This window comes from Bidens hawaiensis, unplaced genomic scaffold (genome assembly GCF_021521415.1).
Source record: "Bidens hawaiensis isolate Kalapana, Puna unplaced genomic scaffold, B.hawaiensis_p1.1 tig00030776_1, whole genome shotgun sequence".
Lineage (NCBI taxonomy): Eukaryota > Viridiplantae > Streptophyta > Magnoliopsida > Asterales > Asteraceae > Bidens > Bidens hawaiensis.
In genome coordinates this window covers 76281-86859 of record NW_027505191.1, presented here as the reverse complement: position 1 = coordinate 86859, position 10579 = coordinate 76281, and the positions used below count along the sequence as shown (strand labels likewise).

General features: G+C 35.9%; 1 pseudogene; it reads right to left on the bottom strand.

Annotated features, from left to right (window-relative positions):
* Positions 1–5373: 5373 nt before the first annotated feature.
* Positions 5374–6774, bottom strand: LOC143611342 (uncharacterized protein At4g06744 pseudogene; annotated as a pseudogene).
* Between the last annotated feature and the right edge of the window lie 3805 nt (positions 6775–10579).

Genomic DNA, 10579 nt, shown 5'->3' with positions numbered 1-10579 from the left:
TAAAAATTATTTTAATGTAATGTTTTATATTAGTATCAATGTAATGTTTTATATTATTATTAATGTAATGTTTTATATTATTATTTAATGTATTATTTAAAATAAGTAAATAAATAAAAAACTGGATCAAGCCCCAGATCACCTGGACCACTACACCCTCTAGGGCTTGATCATGTGCCACGTCAGCGCCTACGTGGTGCAAATATATTGGATCACTTGAGCTTGGATCAAGCCCCACTACCCTTAGCCTCACCGGTCCCAACTTTCACGCTATTTGTTTTCATTAGACCTCTGTTAAAAAAAATTAATGATGTTAAGTTTTTTCCAAATTTTAAATTGATGTTTTAAGGACTTTGATTGGATTGAGAATACAAATCGATTTATGTAAAACTTAACTCAAAATGACGCTTCAAACGACTTGTTTTTTGTTAATTAAAAGTTTGAACACCGGATTTGAAACTTCCTTTAGCCGTTTGGACCACCGTTTGGAGGTAAGTTTTACATCAATCGACTCGTATCCTCATTCCGATCAAAAGTCTTAAAATATCAATTTGAAATTTGGAAAAAACTTAACATTTTTTTAACAGAGGCCCAATGAAAACAAATAGTATGAAAGTTGGGATCAGTGACAGCTATTTTCAAAGTTAAGATTATTATCGGCCAACTGCATTAAGTTGGATTATTAAAATCCAATTTGCCTTATTTTTATAACCATTAGTGTAAATTTTATGAAATTTTAATAGTTTGTGTATCTATGTTTTGATATAAATTTATCATGAATTAAGTTGAATTTAGTATATGTGTTTGCAAATAAGCTTGTGGTGAGGTGGTAAGGAAAAGACTTAATGTTTCATGTGACACAGGTTCAAATCATGCTCACGCCATTTAGTTTAGGCAGCACCAAGTGATGACAGGAGACTAGTCGAGTATGTGATGTTCACTGGTTGGATCCTTAAACTTAACGGTTTATCTCATCACATTGTCGTTCCTTCAAGCGAGTGTTCATATGCGTTGGCTTTAGCTGAGGGTTTTTCTCAAATCAGAAGGCAAGTGCATCATTATGTGATGAAATTAATCAGTAGCTCATTTCCAAATAAATGTTTTAGTGGTTTTACGGTGTTTCTTGGCCCACGTGAAAAATCATGACCTTCTACTACATAAGATAGTGATCTCAATTACAAGCTTCTCTTTGATAAAGGTCGAGGTCACCAACAGATTGTTTCTTTCTTATGATGTAAGAGTTCACCGATCTAAATCTCAGTTTGAAAGTTGGGGTGAACTCTCTTACAAAACCATAAGGCTATGTGTAGTGGGCGTGGGCTTGGGCGAATTGTGGGCGCGAAGGGGCGAGAACACCGCCTCCCCCGGGTGATATGTGGGCGAATTGGGGCGTGGAGCGGGGTTCTTTTGTCGCTTGGAAGAGATGAAGATTATTATTATTATATTACTATTGTATATATATATGTATATGTATATGTATATGTATATATGTTGTGTGTGATATATATATATATATATGTATTTGTATATGTATATATGTTGTGTGTGTGATATATATATACACACACACACAATGGAACCCGATGAACTTAAACCAACCGAGCTATCCGTTTCAATTTCCCGACCCGAACCTAAACATGTACGCACACCGAGTTATATGTTTTTTTATATGTTTAGTTATTATTTTTTTTTGTATTTCTTTTTAATTTTAATGCATATTTATTTAATTATTTGAAGAAATTGGTTTTTATTTGATTAGTTTAATTATAAAAATAAAATAATAAAAAAATGTACTGTGGGCCCAATTTGTAGCTCCTACACCATTACACCCCAAAAACAAATTCTCACCTCATGCTGACTGAGCGCCACGTGTCACAATTCGCCCCCATTTGTAGCCCCTCCACTACACATATCCTAATAATGTTACATGAAGAACAGTTAATGCATCGTTCCTCTATTTCAAATTCGTGATTTTTAATTATTAACGACACGTGTTTAGAGATTAAAGATTAGTTGATGCAAGAGCAAGAGCATTCTTGTCATTAAGTCGGCCCGGCCCAGCCCAAATGCTTATTTATTATTTATAAATGAATTACTAAAGATTGTAAGCTTTTAAGCTTGTTAATCGAATCATTCGGTTTGAATCGTTTGAATGAAATCACTATATTCTTGAGTTATTTGATTGCTAATCGAAACTGCATCATTAGTAAGATGTGACTTTGGAGCAAAAGGTCTTCAATGAAAAAGAAAGACTAAAATGTGGGAGGAAGACTTGTTTAAATAGTATGAAAAAAATCTTTAAATAGCATGCGTTTGAGACAATCCACGACACATGCACGACAAGTTCATGGTATGAGTGTGGAGATCATGTAAGCATTTGTCTTATGATTTCTTTTTTTCAAACCTTTCCCATCCCATTTGACTGAAAATATGCATATGTAAAAGTAGACTTTATCAAGTCAATGGTATTCCTATGGGTCAAAAATAGATCAAAGAGTTTGGCTTTAGAATGGGATAAATGAAGAAAATTTAACTTGTAGTTTTGTTTTGTTTCGATCTTGTTTTAGGCCTCGCTCGCTAGCTGCTTGTTAGCGAGTTGGTAAATTGTTTTTGGGTTAATAATATATGTTTTAAAAAAACGTAACATCTTTTTTCATGGTAAAAAAAATTAAACATTATAATGAATAATATAACGTTTGAAATGTTTAGTTATTTTGTATCCACGTATTTCTAATATAACGATTTAAGTATCTGGCTTAAAGAAAAAAACATATAAGTGAAGGTTGAAAGTGTAAAATTAACCTAAGGGGACAGGTGTGAGAGGTCAATAACTCAACTGTCATTGTCAATACTCAACATATATAAAGAGCACTAAAGATTGGCAAGCCCAAAGTCTAATAATCTATTACGAATCGGAATTGTATGGAATGTCCTACTCCTGCCCGAGCATTCTGGTCCTACTACTTGTGTGAAATCAGTCGTTTGAGAGCTTCGGGCTAGGTTATGGACGAGAGGCTAGGTAGGCGAAGTGAGTTGGTTGTTTCGAGCTAGGGCTAAGCGAGCAGTGATCCAACCTGGAAGGGAGCTGGAGTTCATCATTGAAGATTACAAAATAACAAAAAAGTAAAAGTGACCAGAATGTAAGGGAAAAATTGTGAGAACCTAAGAAACCTTTTTTATATTCTTTCTTTTTCTTTTTGATATATTTTATAGAATTCCTACCAAGAAGGAGGATAATTTGCTTCATAGGCTCTCACGTTTACGTTGAGCTGAATTAGGTTTTTACGCATGAAGACAGATACTCATATCAATCTTGGTAGTGAATAAGTTATTGGAGAGGAGAATCTTTCTACCATATCTTTTAATACCTAAAAAGGTTGATTCTAAAGTTTGGCTTAGTTAATAGAACTCAAAAGCCCTAGCTTCTCTTACCTTTTAATCTTGTTGACTTTTATAGTAAAAAATGAAACTCATATGAAAAGGTGTTGGACAATTTTTGAAGAATAAGAGATAAAGCGAGCCTTAACATCCTTGCAAAAATCAATCATCCAAATCAGTAGAATACATCACAACAAGTAGGCTATGACCCGACACAAGGCAACCCATGTCTAGACGCGTAACTATTATAATACCACCTTAAGCCATACCCTACAAGACGAATGAGGGGCTAACATCAAGCTATGTAACTCGTCAACAGTAACATTTAATTTGTGACCACAACAAACATACTCTCATAACAAACACTTATTTTCAAGCTTGTTGATGTTTCACTGTTTTGAAGGTGCAATGTGAAGAATGTTTAGCAACGTAAGAAAACACAAGTGAAAACCACTAAAAGAAATAATAATCATCATCATCATCATCGTACTCAGTATATCCCACCAATAGCAATGCTATGGTAGGGTCTGAGGAGGGTAAGATGTAGACAGTCTTACCTCTATCCCATAGGGATAGAGAGGCTGCTTCCGGTGAGACCCCCGGCTCGATAGTAGTTTTGCATCAAGCCTTGGACATAAGGCACATAACACTCAATCATCAGGGACACCGGCTGATTGGTGCATGTGCCCTTGTCTTTCGGCTATCAACGCCACCACATGATGCCTGATTAACCTTCCGCCACTTTTAACGTTATTTTCACGAGATTAGTAAAATAACGTCAAAATTAGTGCACTTTTACTTTTGCCCACGATGTAATAAACTTCACAATCAATAAAAGTTGTACTTCAAACTATATCATGAGTCCATCACTCTACATCTTGTCTTCAATAATGAAGATGAAAATTATCAATGAACAAATAAATAAATATTTTTTTCTAAATTAATTTGTAACAATTTAATGGAAGGTTCGTCTCTTAATGTTGCCAATTTTGAAAAAAGTGTACATGGTATTGGCAATAATTGAACAAGCATAGTCGTTACAATCTATATCTATATATTTAATAGTTAAACTTGTCTTTAATTCTTTGTATTTATTCTTGGCAGTCACCTCTGAAGAACCACACATTTTTTTAAAAAAAACTCGATATCATATAACATGACAATGGCAATCTTTCTATTTACATTTCATGTTTTAATTTTCCCAAAAAGAATCACACTTTAATACAAGACCATTTGATATCGACCTATATAAAAAGAAATTTTTCATGCAACTTTACCGACCGTTCTTACCTTTACATGGAATTGTCTTTGATAAAGTGGTTGTAATATTAGCGGCCTCTTCAACGCGTTAGACCATCCGTAGTGGGGGCTTTATGAGGGCTGTATGGGGTCATAAAGCCTGGAACCCCCCCCCCCCCGGCTTTATGGAGGCGTTTTGGTTAATTGTTTTTGTGTGGCGTTTTGTAGATAATGTTGGTAATAGGCATGAGAATTAAAAAAAAAAACAAATATACAAAGTTATGGAAAGTTATGGAGGCTTTATGACTACACTTGTTTTTTGTAAAAAACCATAACTTTGACTGGACGCCACCTGACACATAACGGTCAGGGGTGGGGCTTTATTACTACTCATGGTCTTACCTTTAAATATGTTAGAGCCTAGAGGTAAAAGAGTATTTGTCTATAACTTTTAATGACTTATGAAGCCTTTTAAGTTAAGTTTTAATACATGTTAAATGATTTATAGATTTAAATCAAACATTTCATTAATTTAACACAAGATTATCAAACTATCTCCAATACTACTAAACCTCTTATAATTATATGATAATTTATTTAAAGATAGGATAAAAGTTATATGAAAATACATCATATTCGTATTAGTGAAGTATGAAATCTTTTACACTTTTCAACTTCAAATGATAGTGAATATATGCTATATCACCAAACATTTGAAAAAGAATATTTATTTGACTTACTCAAAACATTCACTTTGACAGCTTTACACTAATCATACACTCGTCAATTGACGAGTCAATGCGGGGAAAGAGCGTCATAACTTCCCCGCCTTGGCGCCTGCACCGGCGCCCTGGCCGGTGCAGTCATTTCAACATCCAACGACTCCCACTCACCACTAGAATATTGCGAGCATGGTACATAAGTAAGAGACTTTTCATTCGGACAAGCCCAAATCGTCGAAAAGAAATGATCACACTCGGCCCGCGATCTTTGGTTCGGAAGATCCAAAATGCAGTTCATATCCACATTTAAAACCCCATTCTTGATCAGTTTCCGACACTGCGGACCAACCTGCGTAAAATAATTATTCGAAAGCGTAAAGTTCGATAGCGCGGGTAGCCCACACACCGCCTCCGGCACCTCGCCGTAGAACTTATTGTTTTTCAAGTTAAGAATCTCCATTCTCTTTAAACACTGAAACGAATGCGGGATCGGGCCGGTTAAGCAATTTGTTCCTACATCGAACACGGTAGCTTTCTTTAAAAGCCCAATTTCGTATGGTAAACAACCGGTTAATTGATTGTTTAAGAAGAGAACCTCGAGTAGAGTATTGGAAGCTTGTCCAATACTCGCGGGGATCCCGCCAATGAATTTGTTGTTAGCGAGTGTTAAGTATAGCGCGGTCGTGTTGCCAATATTTTCGGGTAACTTTTGAATGAAGTGATTGTCGTTAATAAACAATAAGTCGAGTTTGAGAAGGAAGACTTCGGGTGGGACTACGCCCGCGAACTTGTTGAACCGTAAATCGAGGAATAATAACTTGTTGGCGCGGAGGACTTGGTACGGGAAGTTGCCCGAGAATTGGTTGTTGCTGAGGTCGAGCTCGTAGAAGTATCGAAGGCTGTTGATATTGGTCGGGATGGTGCCGGTGAAGTTGTTGGAGTTTGCGTGGAAGAAAACGATGTCGGGTAGGCCGGTTATGAAGTCGTTGATGGTTAGGTCGGGGCCGCCGAAGTTAAAGTTGTTGAACTTGACTCCTGCGAGTGCTTTTTGGTTTTTATCAGGAACCGTGTCGCACACGAATCCTTTATAGTCTTGGCAGATGTTTTTGCCTGTCCATGTTTTAGTGATTCCTTGGGGATCGTGTTTGACTTTTAATCTGAAGGCTTGAATGACAGGGTAGACTAGGGCTAACCGCGGGCTCTTAAAGTCTGATGGCGGTGGAGGTGACGGTGGTTTTGGTTTTGGTGGTGGTGGGCACGGAGGGGGAGGTGGAGGGGGACAATTTTGATAATCTGGTGGTGACGGAGGGGAACCTCCGCCCCCACCGATAATTATCTCTATGGTTTCTCGATCTGTCCGAGAAACCTGTTTGCCATTTACAGCGAAGTTATGTGTGATCAAGATGAAGAATAAAAGGGTATGACCACCAGCCATATTTTTTGTTAAAGCTAGAAAGTGGAGTGAAGAAAATCAGTAATGTGTTTTGTAAAGATCAAGAGAGTCACGGACATAATAATATAGATGTAACCTTTGTCCCACTAGTGGTATGTTTTCTAAATAAATATAATTGTTACAAAACAATTTGTGGTCATTTTTGGTATTTAAATGTGTATTTGGTTTGTTTAATAACTTAAACATACAAATAGTGGTTAAACTTTCCTTTTCTTTCTCCATAGTCACAATAAATTATTTGAAGCCGTGTGAACTTCGTCTATTTTAGATGGATTCAACGTAGAAATCCCTTCAATAATTAGAATGAAGACTTTGTATGAGCATGAGAAATAATATAAAATAAATATTCTCCAACTCTTAAGTGAAACGACAAAGGTGTTATACTTCTTGTATATAGGGTTCCCTTATTGTATTTTTCCGATATAACCAATGTTTTAAAAATCGGTTTTTTATTCATATCGGATTGGGCTAAAAAATGGTACAACCGGTTGAATCGGTTTGTATCGGAAGGTTCAACCGGGTTGAATAGTTTACCTTGCATTTTCATATAAATGCAACTTTCATTAAAAAAATAACCCAAAAGTATATGATTTGAATAAAAATATAATCTAAAAGTTATTCCGTAATAAAAAATAATACAAAAACACTTGATTTTCAAAAAAATAAGCCAAAACTTTACTCATTTCGATGTTAATCGCTAGGTTAAAATGAATTTTTAGAAAATATGGGCCGCATAATATCAAAAATCTCTTGGACTTAAAACCGGTTTACCGGTTTAAACCGGTATTTTAGAAAAAACCGCCGGTTTGATGTTCTAGCAAACCGTCCAAAAATACCGGCCTAGTATGCGAAATCCGGTATTGCCGGTTCAACCGGCCGGTACGAACCGGTTTTTAAAACACTGTATATAACTATGAACGAGCTTTTGAATCAGCATGTTGCGACGCACACGCGTTACGGTATACATCAGGTGATTTACAAAATGTAATTTCAGTTTGTAGATAATGTAGCATGTAACGTTATGTGATACCTACTTAGTACTTACACAAAACATATTTGCCAACAAGTATTTCCTACCATTTTCTTGTTTCGGGTTAAACCGAAAGTATTCAGTCAAAACTGGTTAGAACCTGAACCGGTTTAAAGCATTGAAAACTAGAAACCGGTTGAATTGGCCTGGGTTGGTTGCAAACCGGTTTTGTTTAAATAGATTCTAAACCGGTTTTTCTTGTTTGAATTAAAAAAAAATAAAAATAAAGACTTAACTTATCCAAGTTTGACTATTTCCTTGTAGGTGCACAATTAGGTACTTAAATGTTACTGGCTGTGAGTTTATTATGGTAACCGGTTTCCCAAACATATTTTCCTATTCAATCAAATATACAGAAATGGAATTGATAGTGATAAGCCATATTTAAGGCATATTGTTGAGCCTTAAATGATTGTGTTGGAAATTATAGTATTACACCCATACACATTAATGTATATTAAGTTAGCGGCGCCATTACATCTCCAAAACTGTTTTTTAACCATGTTAAAGCGGTTTTCATCAAACCGGTTCCAAACAGTCGGGTTTAACCCGACTACACATAAAAACTCCAAACCGGTCCTAACCCGGTGGTTTACAGCTTCTTAAAACCAGTTTTTGTAAAATCAGGTTCAAACCAGTTCGGTTACGTTTCAGTTTTCGGTTTGGTTAACCGGTTTGTATGCCCATCTCTAGTGAGTTGTACATATATAGCATATTTGGCAATTTATGCTTCGTGGATCGTCTATTCGTCTTGATTTTAAGTTTTAGTGTTTCTCCTTCATGTCAGGTGATTCCTTTTACGTGGAACATTGTGTGTATGTTTTAGTGTCACGTGTATGTATTAACGTTGTTAGCAATGAAAGTGCATGCCAATTTTTACCCAGGCGGATTTGCCGTATTGTTGCTGTTTTGGGATATGGGGTTGTCGAGAACAAATGGGTGTTTTTATGACATGTTAAGTATGTTTTCTTTCTTCGTAATAGGAGCCATATTAAAAATGGATGTTCCACTGATGATAAGTATTTTATTCAGGATGATGTCTTGTTTGGTATTGTCATGTTCTATTTATCAGGTTCCTATAACTGATGTTGAGCAATGCTGTCATTGCCTTTCGTATGTGCGCTCTCATATGCCATTGTTGCATTCACACAGTACTGTGGAGGTAGGGTCCTAAATCCCCGGATCCATTCCATGTTTCTTCAAGTACCTTTATGAGAATAATTTTGTAGGGTGAAATAATTCAACGTATATTATATATCCATTTAGTGAAACATGTTTTGATCGAATTAATAGTTTTGAGTCCACGTTTGTTATATATGTTGTAAGCTATAGTGTTAGGATATTAGTGAAGCTTAAAAAAAGTTGCCTGGTGGTTGGCATATATACGAGGACGGGCCGAAAACGGGTAGTGTTTTGGTGAAGGTGTCCTGAGTAGTTAATCAGTAACCAATTGTTACACTACGTGAAAATTGACCTTCGGCCACACGAAAAAAGTGTGGCCGTAGGCCTTTAGCCACACACATTTGGTTCAGGTCATATGTGGCCAAAGGTCGCGACACCGTGTATGATATGGCCACACACAGTTTTTAGTGGCCTTATGTGGTAATAAGTGTGGCTAAAGGGTACAGACATTAGTTGCTGGCCATCAAGAATCCTCTCCAATAAGTGTGGCTAAACGGTAGAAAATGGCCACATGACTATTTACTATGAGTGACCATTGCACGTATACAGCCACATGAATTTTATAATAATGTGGCCAATAGGGTTGTGTTAAGCTTGCATTGTGACCTATACCGTGTGGATATAGTAAAGAAATGGCCACTTAAATTAAAAATAGAGTGGCTAATTATATCATACAGACACTAGAAATTACGTTAAAAGTGGCTAAAAATGTTTGCTTGCCACCCAAACACTCCTTTGTAGATTATAGTGTGGCTATTGTCTTACCGTTTGTCACACATAATGCTTTTTGTAATTTAAAGTATGGCTATTATCAAACTTTTCGTCACACATAGTAAGGTATTGTGTGGCTAATCATATCATATAGACACTGGAGGTTATTGTCAATGTGGCTAAAAATGTGAACTTGCCAGTCAAACACTCTTTTATAGTTTGTGGTGTGGCCATTGTCTTACCGTTTGTCACACATAATGCTTTTGTAATATAAAGTGTGGCTATTATCATACTTTTGATCACACATAGATAAATGTGGCTATTTTATAAGTTTAACAAACACAATAACATAAATTCAAAACAAGTTTACATTAACAAACCTTCACTAATAAGTTATGAATTCAAAATATTTGAAACTACAACTAATTACTACCGACCTCAAACTTTCTCATAAACTAATCAAATTGTTTTCGCCTCCTTTCTTCGTTTTCCTTAAGTTTGTTCCATTTATTCCATTCGTTGCGCTCGTTCTTTCAACTCGTTTCTTGACTTCTTTTCATCTTTTTCCATTTCGGCTCTAACTTTTTGAACCTAAAATTGTTAAAATATTAGCATCATAACTAGTAAAGGGTTAATGTGAGGCGAAACCTCAAAGCACGACGACTATCACGCACAATCACATTAGACATAATGTATACACAAACAAAAACTTGAATCGAAGACTTGTTGGTGAAAATAATCAATGTCAACTGTACTAAAAAGTCCTAACATGTATTCACACATCGTATCATGGCAAATCAACCAAACATTCATCATACAACTTAACTTATGATCACTTAGTTCACGAGACAGATTATAGCATGT